This window comes from Pelodiscus sinensis, unplaced genomic scaffold (genome assembly GCF_049634645.1).
Source record: "Pelodiscus sinensis isolate JC-2024 unplaced genomic scaffold, ASM4963464v1 ctg35, whole genome shotgun sequence".
Lineage (NCBI taxonomy): Eukaryota > Metazoa > Chordata > Testudines > Trionychidae > Pelodiscus > Pelodiscus sinensis.
In genome coordinates this window covers 2,897,846-2,912,836 of record NW_027465908.1, presented here as the reverse complement: position 1 = coordinate 2,912,836, position 14,991 = coordinate 2,897,846, and the positions used below count along the sequence as shown (strand labels likewise).

Genomic DNA, 14,991 nt, shown 5'->3' with positions numbered 1-14,991 from the left:
GTGCTCCCAGAAGGGGCAGGGCCGAGGATGCCAGGGGTGGGGCCAATGGCGGCTGGCCTTCAGTGCGGCGTGGGGTGCGATGCGCCCCTCCCAATCCTTAGTGCTGCCCAGAGCGCACAGCCTGGCGCTCCAGAGCGATAATTTAAAGAGCCTGTGGCTCTGGCTGTCACTGCTGCTACAGCCCTGGGGCCCAGGACAACTATTCCCTTTGTCCCGGTGGCAGCAGGCCTGTATGGGACTGCCCCCACGCCAGTCAGAATGGGTGAGATCCGGCTTTGCCGTTGAGGGGGTTTTATGACTCTGTAGGGGTGAACGCTGGGCACACGGCTGACTCCCAGGAGGCACAGCTCTGCTGGACTTTAGAAGTGTTCCATTCACTTACACCAGCAAGTATTCGGCTTGGAAGGCTCATTGCACTGTGATAGGGAAACAGGACACTACCACGGGGGCCATGCTGTGCAAGCTGGATTGCTAGATCCCTCCCACGTAGAGAGCAGCACAAGCAAAGCGTCCCTCTCCCCAGCTCCAGACCTGTTGCATTGCTATAGTCCCCATCTGGGCAGGGGAAAGGTGCCGCTGAGCCTGCTGGGCAGAAGTGTCCTTCAGGACAGCGATCGCCTGTCACAGCATCCAAGGGCCTTGGGGTCTGCGTCCCTCCTGTGCAGTAATAGCCTGAAATAGAGAACGCAGGGATCCCATCACACACCTTGTCTTGCTGCAGCAGTGGGAGGGTACCCAGCAGAAAACAATAGCCATTAAAACGGGGGGGGGGGGGGAGTCAACTGCCTGGGGGTTGGAAAAGCCGAAACCATGTCTTACCTGGTGCACAAGGCCCTGCGGGGGAAGCTCGACCTGCCACGTTGCAGAAGAACCCAGGGGGACAGGGCAGACACCAGGTGGCATCATGGGCTCCCCTCCTCTCATTCCAGGTTCCAGCAGGACATGGCATCTCCCTCGGGTGTTTCGTGCCAGCAGGGCAGTAATACCCTGCTAGGCAAAGATCACCAAAAGGAAGTCCCACCTGGAACAAAGGAAACAGGTTAATATTGTGCCTGAATCACTTCATGCTGCGTAAGAAGGGCGGCCTCCATCAGCCAGTCCAATACTCACAGGTGAGGTACTGTTGGACCCTTGAGCACAATAGTGTCCTGGCTGGCAGAGCCCCTCAGGCATGGCCAGACCAGCTGTGCTGCAGTACATGCCTGCCTTGCAGGGTTTGCAGGATCCTGCTCCTGTAGCACTGGGCATGTCCATATAGGTGCCCTGCACAGAGAGAGCAACTGAAGCCCTCTGAGGGCAAGAAGTCTCCAAGGAAGAACGTCTAGATGGAAGGAAACACACTTGACTCTTACCACTGGACACGGGAGAGGCAGGATACTCTGAGCTGGGCAGTAATGTCCTTTGGGACAAGTCACAGGCTCGGCCAGGCCTGTCTGATTGCAAAATGTTCCCTCTGGGCACTTCCTGCACAGAGACTGACCAAGGGCCTAGAGGGAGAACAGCAGGAACTGAGCATTAGAGCACCCACTGGTTCAAAATGAGGGTTGCGAGCAATGGGAAAGGAAGTGCAGGTGTAACAGGCTGCACACCCTGTTGTGGATAACACCATGGGTGCATCTAGACTGGCAAGATTTTGCTTTTTGCGCAAAAACTTGCCAGCTGTCTACACTGGCTGCTTGAATTTGCGCAAGAGCACTGACTTTGTAATGTACAAAATCAGTGCTTCTTGCACAAATACTTTCACGCTCCCGCTCGGGAAAAAGCCCTCTTGTACAAGAATACTTGCGCAAGAGGGCCAGCGTAGAGAGGGAAGAACTGTTTTGTGCAAAAAAGCCCCGATAGCTAAAATGGCGATCGGAGCTTTCTTGCGCAAAATTGCGACTAGACTGGCCACGGATGCTTTTGCACAAAAGCCCTTTTGCACAAAAGCATCCATGCCAATCTAGATGCACTTTTGCGGAAATACTTTTAACGGAAAAACTTTTCCGTTAAAAGTATTTCTGCAAAGTCATGCCAGTCTAGACGCAGCCCATGTGTCTGGCTAGGACCAACAGGGGTAAGGTTTCCAAGGCAATTTAAAGATATCAGAGCAGCTCCCTGTCCCAGACCACAGGTCAGACTGTCCCTCTTCCACCCCACTCCAGACATGGGCAGAATTTAGTCTGTCGCACCTGGGGTGAGTGTCGAGTTTAAGAGAAAACCTGAAGCCAGCAGAGTCACTCAGTCTGGTGCTAACATCTCTTAAATATCTGCTCTACTGATTCAGACTCTGAAGGCTTCTGTGTTCCCAGAATAGGTGTAACTTAGTTCACGGCACTTACAGGCTGGAAACTCCCAAGAGGGCAGGGTTCTGGTCTGAAAGCTCCTGCCAGAGAATAATGCCCCTCCATGACCACCTGCTGAAGGGCAGTTTTGGCAGCTGCAGTACAGAAGTAGCCAGGTTTGCAGGGTCCGGTGGGAGCCTGGCTGTTTATCCCATCACAGTACAGCCTGGGTATGGAGAAAAGCACAAATCATAATTAAAAATAGTTCCTTTCGCCACAGGAAAGCACTGTCTTGCAACAATAAAGGACGCATTAACTGATTGGAAGCACATAGGACCCATGTGCATGGGTCTTGTAGGGATTACACAGGATGGGCTATTCTTTTTTCAGAATGTAATTATTTTAATCAAGACAGTAAACTTCTACATTTAACAGTTTGGTAGAGAGAATAAAGCTTCTTTCCTCTTAGTAGCTGTTAAGGAAACATGAACCAAAACTTTTCAGTAGTGGTCAGATAAACTCACTAATGTTCACAGGTTCTTCCCCCCACAGCCCACAAACTTCTAGCTTCATGACCTTGGGTGGAAAATTTCACAAAGGAGATAGTCTCATGAAATTCCTGGTAGATTCCAGTTCCTTGGTGGAACACAAATATTATCATATACGTCTTTCTTATATTGTTGTGTATCTTACTGGCTGCAAACAGGGTGCACAAGAATGTAGTAATGTAAAATACCAAGGTGAAGGGATGGTTTGGATTCCCTCTGAGCTTTGGGTCTTATCCAGACTTATTGTCCCCTTCATAATAAAGTACAAAGGAAATTGCACGGACCAAACAACACCAGATATCACACTGACAGCATTTACTAGAACACTTGGGCTACGTCTACACTGGCCCCTTTTCCGGAAGGGGCATGTAAATTTCACCAGTCGTCGTAGGGAAATCCGCGGGGGATTTAAATATCCCCCGCGGCATTTAAATAAAAATGTCTGCCGCTTTTTTCCGGCTTTTAAAAAAGCCGGAAAAGAGCATCTACACTGGCCCCGATCCTCCGGAAAAAGTGCCCTTTTCCGGAGGCTCTTATTCCTACTTCAAAGTAGGAATAAGAGCCTCCGGAAAAGGGCACTTTTTCCGGAGGATCGGGGCCAGTCTAGACGCTCTTTTCCGGCTTTTTTAAAAGCCGGAAAAAAGCGGCGGACATTTTTATTTAAATGCCGCGGGGGATATTTAAATCCCCCGCGGATTTCCCTACGACGACTGGTGAAATTTACATGCCCCTTCCGGAAAAGGGGCCAGTGTAGACGTAGCCAGAGGGTGTGTCTAAACTACATGGCTCTGTCAATGCTGATCAGCAGAGGGAAATGAAGCCGCTATTGTGATCATCTAGTCTGCCCCCCTGCGTAACACAGGCCAGCAAGCATCCTAAAATAATCCCTAGAACAGAACTTCTAGGAAAACATCCCATCTTGAGAATCCACCATGAATTGTTCTATGGTTAATTACTCTCACTGTTAAAGATTTATGCCTTTTCCTGTCTGAACTGCTCTAGCTGGCTTCAGTTTCTAACCATTGGAAGCCTTGGCTGTCAATGGGAATGTCACACACTGAACAATGGGGAGAATACCCCATCCAGCCTACACCACAAACGGTCTCTCACTGACAGGGTCTAACATTAATCGGATGGAGAGTCTCTGGGTCTGGGATCCTGCACTTTGGATTCAACAAACCTAACGTTAAGCATGTGAATAGCCAAAGAGATCAGTCTCACGCTGAGGGTCCCTCACTGCGGAGTCTCTGACGATCACATGCGTTTACAGCAGGAGAGAGCAGTCACACGGCATCCTTGTAAAACTGAGCAATGTTCTTCTGCAGGATGGAAAACTCACCCAGGTGGACAGTCTAAACACTGCTCCAGGCTCCTCAACCCACTCACATTACTATAGGTCCCTGGAGGACAGGGTGTAGGCAAGGGGGAGCCAGGTGGGCAGTATGCTCCCGCAGGGCAGATATCACCTGTCACGCCATCCATAGGCAACTGAAATTGGAAAACAGACCCGTTAAAAGCATTTGCGGAAAATCATGCCAGTCTAGACGCAGCCCTTGGGTTTCTAGGCCCAAGCAGTGCCTCAACATCCACACAGCTACTTCTAGGTAGTAGCTGGAGCCCCCTAGTGCAAGCCTGACAATGTGGGAAGCTTGCTTCCAGCTGCAGGGCAGACTGACCCTGGAGTCCGTCACACCTAGCCAGTGAAATGGAGTCCAGCTCTGAGTGGAGAAGGACCTAACATGCAACTTACCGGCGTCACTGCTCTGCCCTGGCAGAGGAACCCAGCCTCACAGAGGCCGCTGGGGCCCGTCTGTCCTTGACCAGCACAGTAGAATCCACGTCCACACGGGCTGCAGTCTAGCAATTCTGCCAGCTTCTTCCTGGTACCATAAGTGCCCGCCGGGCAGGGCTCAGGACGGGAGCTGCCTGTGGCACAGTAAGAACCCTGAAAAGCAAAGCCAGTTACTTACAGGGCTAACAGCTTTTAAAGAAACCTGAACTTGCCCCACCTGCCACCTCATTTATTACAAAACCACAGTGGAACAACTTACTACGGGGCATGGTTTGGGCTGGGTCATGGCAGGAGAATCACAGTAGTACCCTGCAGGACATGGTTTGCAAGTATTCCCTCCTTCCACAGAAGAACCATTCCAGTAAAAGCCGGCCAGGCATGGAAAAGAGAAGGGGAATCCAGTCCCTGGAGGACACGTGTATCCTGCGGGACAGTCTCCAGTCTGGGAAACAAAAGGGATCATCAGTCCTGGGTTGTCCTTGCTGTTTTGAGTGAATCAATTCGGCTACAATAAGAAGTGGCTTGAGCTTTGGCCAGAATTAGAAACTTCTATTTTATTATTGGAAATGGGCAGAAAAAGAAAAAGAAAACCCCATAACATTTTCTAAATTAAATTTTGCCCTTTTTGTTTAGAATCGGTCAAAATGTTGATGAAAAAAAGTCAACAAAATCTCAAATTTTGAAGAATATCCACCAGCTCTTTGTTTATTTATTTTTATTCATTTTGTTGAGTGCTGACAATGTGCTTGGTGCTGTACAAAGACCAGTTGTTAGACACAGTCCATATCCCACAATATAAGCTGTTAAAGGAGGAAGCTTGGGAGCTAGAAGAGAGCAGATGGAGGTGTAGGAGATCAGTGATACAGGGGATGGGAGAAAGAAGGGGCCTGGCTGAGGTACAAAGGCAGCATTGCTGGTGGATGGAAAGAGGGAAGCTGTTGCATGAGCAAAGGGCAGGGTAATGACCTTGCAAAGTCAAGAGTGGGTGCAATGTTCAAGAGAACCTAACTGCAGAACATCAGCCTCATTCTGTCTCCTGATCTCAGCCCACTGCAGGTAAAAGGATCCTCCTGTTCACTCCTGCCACAGTGTGGAGTGATGGGACCCTTGGGATGCCTATAGAGTTCTGGAGCCTGAGACGTTGCCTTCAGGGATCATCTACAGTGGAGCTGGGAACGCCTTTTCCAGAGCAGCTAGAACAGACATGCAAGCCCCCCAGGGAGGTAGCACATACACAGCAGCTTAGGCTAGCTGCTTGACTATTAATCCATTTATTCTTGGGTGACAAGCCCAAGTTACTGCCCAGGCTACCCACCAATTTTAAGGAGCTAGTTCAAGCAAGGAGGAAGCATGCTCCTGCATAGTGTCAACGTATGCCCACCGAGGAGGGAAGGGTAGTACGGCATTGACAAACTTCTCTCTTTCAGCTAAAAGTTTGGTACTCTCCATGCTGCTGAACCTCCCATCTAATTATTGTTACTACAGCTTTCTTCCTTATATTTCTTATTGATGTAAGAGTCCCAGGTCTTTGGAGATGGGCCTGGCACAATGACAGCTCCCAAAATCCATTAGAACCAGACAGGCACCAGCTGCTGGCAACTGGGGTATCTTTCATGGATTGTATTTCATTAGAGCATCACATCACAGGAGCACTGGATAGACGATCATCTGGCTAACGATCACAAATAAGCCCCTGTCATGGCCCCCCATGCTTTATGAAAATTGGCTTATGGATATGAATATGCATAACTCACAGATGATTTATGCAAAAACTATTTATGTAACATATCGGTATTAAAGTTACAATCTGCAGAATCTCTATATCCTATTTTTATGCATGTGTCATTCTTGTATATAAAGTTAGAATTATGAAGTGTGAATCTATTTATTCTTATAAATATGCTAATGAGGGCTATTAGTAATTTTTCAAGTACTTAATGACTCAGTACTCAAACCAATGACCTGTGATTGGTCCTGTTTGTCCTATCAGCCTGAACTATGGTTGGTCCTAGAAAGGTATGTGACAATGCCAGCTGGTATTGAAATCCATCCTGAACCTCGTACTTTTCCAGCGGGATGGAGGGTGCTAAACAAAGGGTTCCTGCCTTGGGGAAAAGTTTATTTAAGCAATGGGAAGCCATCAGTCCTTTGTCTTCAGTTGGCCTTTGAAATTGTCTGGCCCAGCCTAAGAAGATGACAAAAACTTTAAAGTAACTGTAGACCCTGGCCAGAGTAAAGATTAACTCTGATTTGGATAAGAACTAACTGGCCTTTTTTGTTCATTTCAAATGTAGTAACTTACTTTGATTTGTTTTCACTTGCAGCCATTTGAATCCCACTTTTTATATTTAATAAAACACTTCTGTTTATTATCAAGCCCAGTGTAAATAATTGTTACCTGGAGTAGGAGCAATCTCTGTGCATACCTCTGAATGAAAAGTGGGAAGACCTTATGAACTTCCTCTGTGTAAAACTTTTACACAGAGTAAGATGGGTTTATTTGGGGGTTTGGTCCCTTTTGTGGGTTGGTTTCCTGGATGTGGATCCCTTAGACCTGAGCCCTACAAGAGCTGAACGGAGTCACTGTCGGAGGCCTGTTAGGTCTGTGGGCACTCACCGGATGGGGAATTCCTCGGGGCTCTCTCCATTCCCTGTAGCAATACTTCCCTGCAGGACATAGCAAGCATTCGTCTGCTCTGCCCAGACCCTTCTGCTCACCGTAGGTTCCATTAGGGCAAGGTGTAGCATGAGAGTCCTGGAAATGAAACAGATTTCTCTTTACCACAGCATTGTCACTACCGCATCCTCCTACTGCAGAATGCACACACCAGTCCCGCTCGGGGTCTGAGAAGAAGAATATGGGAATGAATATTGTCAGGCAGAAGTGAGGATGATAGAGGGGAACAGAGGGAGGCATCAACATTTCACAGGCATAAACCTACACTCAACTTTGTGATGATCTGTCAAGGCGCCAAGGGTGCTGCTACACACATACCCAACTAAAGGGTTAGATGCTTCACCAAGTGGATTGGTGCTCACATGCACAGTCCACTGGTTTAGGAAGCCATTTTCCTGCCATTCTTTCCAGTCCTTAATAGACACTGTTGGGCCCTTGGGAATCCTTTTGCCATCTTCTGGAGCTGGGATTCTTCCATCTTTCTATTCTGCAAAGAAGTATGTTTAGGCTATAAGGGTACATCTACACTGCATCCCTAGTTCGGACTAGGGATGCAAACGGAGACGACCGAAGTAGTTAATGAAGCAGGAATTTAAATATCCCGTGCTTCATTAACATGATCTCGCCGGCGAGCTAGTTTGAATCACAGCTGATTCGAACCAGGAAGTGCGCGCCGGGACTCGTTAGTTCGGACTAAAGCCCTTAGTCGAACTAACGTTACTCGTCAAAAAATGGTTCGAATCAGCTGTAATTCGAACTAGCGCACCGGCGAGATTATGTTAATGAAGCGCGGGATATTTAAATCCCTGCTTCATTAACTACTTCGGTCATCTCCATTTGCATCCTTAGTCCGAACTAGGGATTCAGTGTAGATGTACCCTAAGCTCCCAACTCTGTTCCTGCATTTCTGGCTAACAGAGGGTCGGATGAAATGCAACTGCATAGACCTTACTCAGGATTTTAGAATTCTTATTGAGATTTATACTCCTTGGAGCAGCAACCGTCTTTTTATTGTATTTCTATAGCATCTAGCACAGTAAGGCCCTGGATAACGACTAAAGAGCTTAGGTGCAAATACTGTATGAATAAGGAAATACATAAATGAAAGTGAATCCTATTATTCCAGGTATTACATAACTTCATCTCTTAATGGTCTTAATTAAAATGATCTGCTGGCAGCAGCACCCACAGTGTGATGGGTTCCTGACAGATTTAAAATAGACTAGTCCTTACCCTGAGTAGCTCCCAGGATAAGGACAGATGGACAAATAGACAGAGGAAAACAAAAAGGAAGGAAAACAGCATATTTTTATTTTACAAAACATATATCTTAATTCAGTTATTTGAAAGCAGTATGGTAGGAATTGCTTCAATGTGGATGAGGTATGAATAACAGCAAGGAGGTGATGTGCATTGTTTTACAAGCAAATAATATATACTATTAATAAAAACTGAATACAATGTCTACCAAGAGAAACCAAAATACTAAAAACATCCTTAAAAATATAGCTGGGAAGGTAAGAAAGAAGTCAGAGAGAAAGGTAAAGAGACCCAAAATTAGCACAATCTTGTATGCAGCAAACACTAAGGTCTCTGAACACCATGAAATCATGAAAACCGAAAAAAAAAGATTAAATAGCCTAGCTCTGGTAAGGACTCACACAGCAAGACTGACTCTAATCTAGCTTCCCACCAGCAAAGCCCAGAAGATCAGAGAACGGTCAATAACAATAAACCAAAGCAGATCCGCTCACAATGTCACCCTGGAGACAGTAGTATCCTCTCGGGCAGGCATTTCCACTGGCATCTGGAGCGGTTGCCTGTCCTTCAGGGCACAGCAGGCCTGCAGGGCAAACCATAGCACGCAGCATGGCCTCTCTGCTTGTGACTTCATCAGCGCAGTAGTGTCCAGCGAGACAGGGAAAGCAGGAGGCAGAGCCTGGGTCCTATAGCATAGAGGTCACATGATATAGTTCCCATTTTCATAGCACAAAAGGAACCCAAAGCATTTTCTAAGATATATCCAGGTGCAGAACAGTTTACAAACGAATGCAGCTCTGGGCTGGAGGATTGCATGCAGATAGACAAATTGCCCCAGAAATACTGCAGCTGAGTGGAACAACTCGAGCCCGAGGAACCATGTGGGCAGGGGACTGGACTCGATGCCCTCTCGAGGTCCCTTCCAGTCCGAGTATTCTATGATTTTAACCCTGCTCTTATAGAAAGTATTGTGGCAGCTTTAATACCTACAAAGGATTAAAAGGTCTCACAGAACATACCTCTATCAGAAACAACATGCAATTCAGTTTATTTACCCTGGAAGCATGAAAGACTGAGCCTCAACTAGGATGCTCCCCCTGCCACTGCCCATGGCCTATATGGAGATAAAGGACTTTGTTCTCCAGCACTGTCAATCCAACAGCTTTCATCGGTATAATAGAAAAGGAGACGAACACAGAAATCCCCTGTTCCTCTCTTCCCGGAGCCTCTCCATGTCACACAGGATTGGAAGGCACAACAGAGAGATAATCTAGGCCTATCTGTCATACATAAGTCCCATTCATTTATCTCCCCTCTGATCTTAATGAATAGTTCCAGCAATAATTACCAAATCTCTGCAGCAATAGAAAGTTGGCCCGGGTGGAGATAGTAGGGCGATTTGATAGTGATGACATGCCAGTTTCCCATCAATATGGAAATTTGGTAATTATCACTAGAATTATTCATTACAGCTTACTGACAGACAAATAAGGAATACACCAAGCTTTGTTTGTTGGAACAGCTCTCTCACCCGTTGTCCCCTTCTGTGGACCTGACCCATTGTTTTGCCTTCCACAGTCAAATGAATATTTGATTCCATTGAAATCCCCCAGGAGCAGGGTCTGAACAGAGAAGCCTGCTCCTGTCATTCCTCAGCAATAATTAGCAGCTGACATTGAAAGGGAAAAAAACCCATCAAAATTACAAATATCTACAAAACTGCAAGCAGCCAGCTGAGGGGAGCAAATGAAACCAGAACCTATTAACACAATGGCTATTTTCATGGCAAATGGATTGTGGTTACAGCTGTTCCATTAACTTGCATTCATAATAATGGAAATTGGGGTTAGGACTGGTCTGTGCAGCAACCCAGAACTCTGGACCTGCAGCATCATTCCTTGTCCAGGCCTTTCATTGAGCCAGCTTTTATGTAAATCATGACAACGCTTCGTCATTGCTTTCCATAAGAGACAATCCCATTGTCGAATAGATCCTGCTGCTAGGCCTTGTCTGTATTTTACGTAACATTTCCCACCATCCTGCTCCAATCAGTGCAGCTCTGTTGGAGAGAGCACTTGTGCAGACAGGCCCCGGGCAGTTTGAACACCGGCTCTGAGCCTGCTTAGAGGATAGAACACTAATGCCAGTGCCTCGTTGAACGATGGCTCCCTCCCTTGTCAATGGAAGGTTGAGAAATGTTGAGACAAAAGTTCACTGCAGACCCAGCCTTTAAACCCAAAGGGGAGAGACTGTTCTGGTCACAGTTTGGACGTCCAGCCCTGCCACTCTTCTTCTGCTGCACAGCAACTAGAGTGAATCAGTGGCCACTTACTGAAAAGCTGCCAGTGCCACATACTAGGGGAACCCCTGTGCCAAGCTCAGGGCAGCGGTATCCTCCAGGGCAGGGGACGCAGTCTCTGGCCATCTTTGCTCCTTGCTCGGTGCGGTAAGTTCCCCTGAATAAGGATAGAAGAGAGGAGGCAGAGTCACCCATGGCAGTGAATTTGGTAGAGTGTGGGTGTTGCTCTTTCCTTGGCTATAATACAGGGGAGACCCCAGAGGAGGAAACCCAGACAAACTGAGCAAATGCACCTTATCCAGAGCCATGGGAAACGTCCCACCTGGGATGGAATTCACACAAACCTTGACCACCCAGAAACATGCAGATTGCTACGGAGCATGCACCCACTTAGGATGTGCACGCACACAGGATGTTCTGAGGTCCCACTTTAGGCCCTGCTCAAACGAGTCAGGCATTGGTCTTAAGGTCTCTTTTGCACAACACAGAATTGACTTACACTGGGCAGAGAGTTGGCTTGGAGGTTCCCTCTGTGCAGTATGATCCCACAGGGCAGGCAGTGCAGTCTTCCACTTGGCCATTTCCCAGCCTGGTACTGTAGGTTCCCGCAGGACAGGGGAACTGGCTGCTTGTCCGTGTACCTTTCCCAAAGATGAGGAGGTGATGGAAATCCTAACACTAGCCCCTCTCACTACATGAGAGAGAATGGAAAGGCGCTTCCTTGCCTAGATCTAAGGAATACTTTGGTGAACAAGTTTACCAACATGAGTAATCACTGACATGGCGGATGTTGCAGAAAGTTTGCCACCAGTTCTGGATTTGGAATCACATGCATTTGCACCAGAAGCTTGATTCTAAACTTTATGTTGATGCAAACAAGGGATGGAAAATACCACGTGACCTACATGTTCAGTCCAAACAGCTTGAGTTTCAAATATCAAATACTCAGAGAGCACCATTTGCTATCAACCCACAGGCTGAAATATGTTGGTACAAACCACGGGCTGAATGAACAAATGCATGAACACCATGATCTGTGTGCTCATAGTTACTAAACACAAAAATGAGCTAAATTCCTCCTCCTCTGCTTAGGTTCTACTTACCATCTGGGCAGTAATGCCCCGGGCTGCATCTCCCGGAAGGCACATGAGCTCCTGCCACACAAAACCAGCCTGCAGGACAGGGCAAACACTCCTCCTCTGATGCCAGGCTTGTCCTATTGCTCCAGGTACCAGGGGCACACTTGTATTGTGCTGGATATTTTGTGCCTGGGGGACAGTAGTGGCCAACTGGGCATGGGATAGGGGGCTTCTGCTTCCCCCCTGTTCCTGCAAATACAAGACTGGCCATAAGGAGAGGCAATGCAACATAGTGGACAAAGCACTGGACTGGGATTCAAGAGCCCTTGGTTTTGTTTCTAGCTCTGCCCCTGAGCTGCTGGGTGGCTCATACACAAGCCATTCCATTTTTATGTGCCTCAGTTGCCCCTCTGTAAAATGGGGATAATGTTACAGACCTCTTTTGTAAAGCGCTTTGCAATCTATGGATGAAAGGGGCTATCTAAGACCTAGGGATTATAATGATCAGAGAATCACTTTGCAGGCAACACTCTGAAGAGTCTGATGTCCAACAAGAGTGGTCAAAGTGAAGAGGCAATCATGCCAGTCTAGACGCAGCCTAGTTTACAGTTGCTGGATCTGGGTCTCACAGCCATGCTGAGATGTCCATACTGCATGACACACATCTTCTGGCAGGTCTGTGGCTTGGGCTATGGTCACACTGCAGAATGACAGGCGTGGACCAAGTCACAGCAGGACATAGGCTCTGACCAGCCCTTTAGGAGTGTCCTAGGACCTGAGGTTTGATACTTATATTGATCGGAGTCAGACTGATTTGTGTGTGGACAGAAGTAGGGATTGGGTTCGAACATGCAGCATAGTGTGATGTGTAGACAGACCCACAAGGACTGGAAACCCTCCTGTCCAATGACCCACAGCACTGGGTTATTCCCATAGAGATGCAAGGGTCCAAGAAGTTACACACCTCTCGTGCAGATGAATCTGGCAGGACACGTTTCACACTGAGACTTATCAAACAGACCGAAATGGTTGCTGAATGTTCCTGGGGGGCAGGCATTGCTGGGAGCATGAGGGCTGGAGGACCCCGCTGGACACACATAACTATAAAAACACAAACAAGCCGGATAGGTGCACAGTCCACATATGGCAGAGCCCCTCCTGCCCCTCCCTACTGGGGCTGCTTGTCACGCGGATGGGGCTGTGGGTGAATTCTGCAGCTAAGCAGAAGTTGGGTCACTTGATCTTGCAGGTGAGTTAGGCTGCTTGATAAGGACTGGACAGCCTCTGCTGAAGTGGCAGGTCAGTTAAGGGACTGGTTTGGAGACAGGAAACTTGTCCAGGGAGTTGCAAGAAGGCCATAAAGGTGGGAGGTGGTCAGGACACTTCTCTGGCATGTGGGAGAAGAGTTGGGCAGTATATGTGGATCTTTGGCGGGGGGGAGGGGGGTGAGAGAGAGAGAGAAGAGGGGCGGAAAAGATTATTTCTATTCTACTTGTACAGCACCTAGCACAATGGAGTCCTGTTCTAGAACTTAGGGTAATATGAATAATAAAATAATACAATTTACAATGTAAGGGCTTATCTCTCTCTCTCATCTAACAAGAAGGAGCTTTTTTATGCCCTTATATTTCTTTACACCAAGGGTCTCACATTCGCAGTCCACAGGCCAGTCCCAGATGGAATAACTGTGCAATCTGACCTGAGACTCCTGGTGGGCATGCTGCTTTGGGGCTCGCCAGGCGGCCTGGTGTTGCGGGCCAGCACTGGTCATGCTGTCCTGCATGCCCTGCAGCTGCAGGAACCACAAGGGAAACAGAGCAAGTCCACCTGTCCAGTGCACACCACTTCCCTGTGGCTCCTATCACTGGGGGAGTGTGGGAGGGTGTAACCAAAGCTGCATGCTCAAGGTTCAGGAGGCCATGAGGGGAAAGAGGGTGGGACAAGGAGCGGGGCTGGGAGCTAGTAATGGACAGCCCCTCCCAGCCGACTGGGAATCCCTGGCCAGATTGTCTAATTGCTTGAGCTGGGACGGGCCCACATGCTGGGAGTCTGAGACCCCTGCTTGACATCTTGACAAAGCCTCCATTTTGGCATTTCTCTTGTGCGGCCGGTACTCTGGAGTCCTTCACCTAATGCAGGTCTGAAGAACTGGTGTAAATATTTCCCTGGAATTTGTGTCCCTTCAAAAAGTTTGTCAACATTGAAATGTGTGAAACCCATTCGATTTCTACTAATTAAAAACAAATTAATGCAAAGACTAAAAATTAAAAGAAAACGTTTGTTCTGCTATTTTGTGAAATAGTTTGTTCTCCATTTTCAATAAATAAGGTTCAATTTTTCAGTCATGTCTAGATGTTCAGAACTGGGATGCTACATATGACTATGCTCGCTGACACCCCATAATTTGGTATTATTATTATTTATGTGTATTATGGCAGACCTAGGATTCCTGGTCACAGAGCAAAACGCCATTGAGCCAGGTGCTGTAAAAATGCAGAAGAAAAGCTGTTCCCTTCTTTAAAGATCTTATGGTCTGTTTAAAACTCTGATTTTCTCTGAGGCTGCTGGTGGAAAGGTGACAGCTCAGACCCTAATGCATCAAACAAAAGAGACAGAACCAAAGATCACAACCACACAAAAAAAACAGTGCAAAGAAAATCTGATGCTTACCCAGCCATGCACTCAGAGTCTGGCTGAGCCAAGCCAGCCTGGGTGCAAACTCTCCCTGCAGGGCAGGCAGTGCAGTCTGTGGCATCATCCTGCCCCTGGAGAGGATTATATGTACCCGGTTGGCACGGGCGTGGGTAACTAACACCAGCAGGGCAGTAGTGTCCAGCAGGACATTTGAGACACTGTTTGATTCCTAAGGAGAGAGAGAATACTTAGGGTATGTCTGCACTAGCCCCCTAGTTCGAACTAGGGTGGCTAATGTAGGCATTCGAAGTTGCAAATGAAGGCTGGGATTTAAATATCCCAGGCTTTATTTGCATCTTCCCATCCGGGCGCTATTTTTAAATCGCCTTAGTCCGAACTAACTGCCCGCGGCTACACGCGGCAGTCAAACGTTAACTC

At 47.6% G+C, this 14,991-nt stretch overlaps 1 long non-coding RNA gene across 1 annotated transcript; it reads right to left on the bottom strand.

Annotated features, from left to right (window-relative positions):
* Window positions 1-11,966: 11,966 nt before the first annotated feature.
* LOC142824480 (uncharacterized) lies at window positions 11,967-14,772 on the bottom strand. Its single transcript, XR_012899345.1, has 3 exons — window positions 14,590-14,772; window positions 12,884-13,020; window positions 11,967-12,168 (listed from the first exon to the last, which is right to left on the bottom strand). It is a non-coding gene; the product is annotated as an uncharacterized LOC142824480 (long non-coding RNA).
* Window positions 14,773-14,991: the final 219 nt, after the last annotated feature.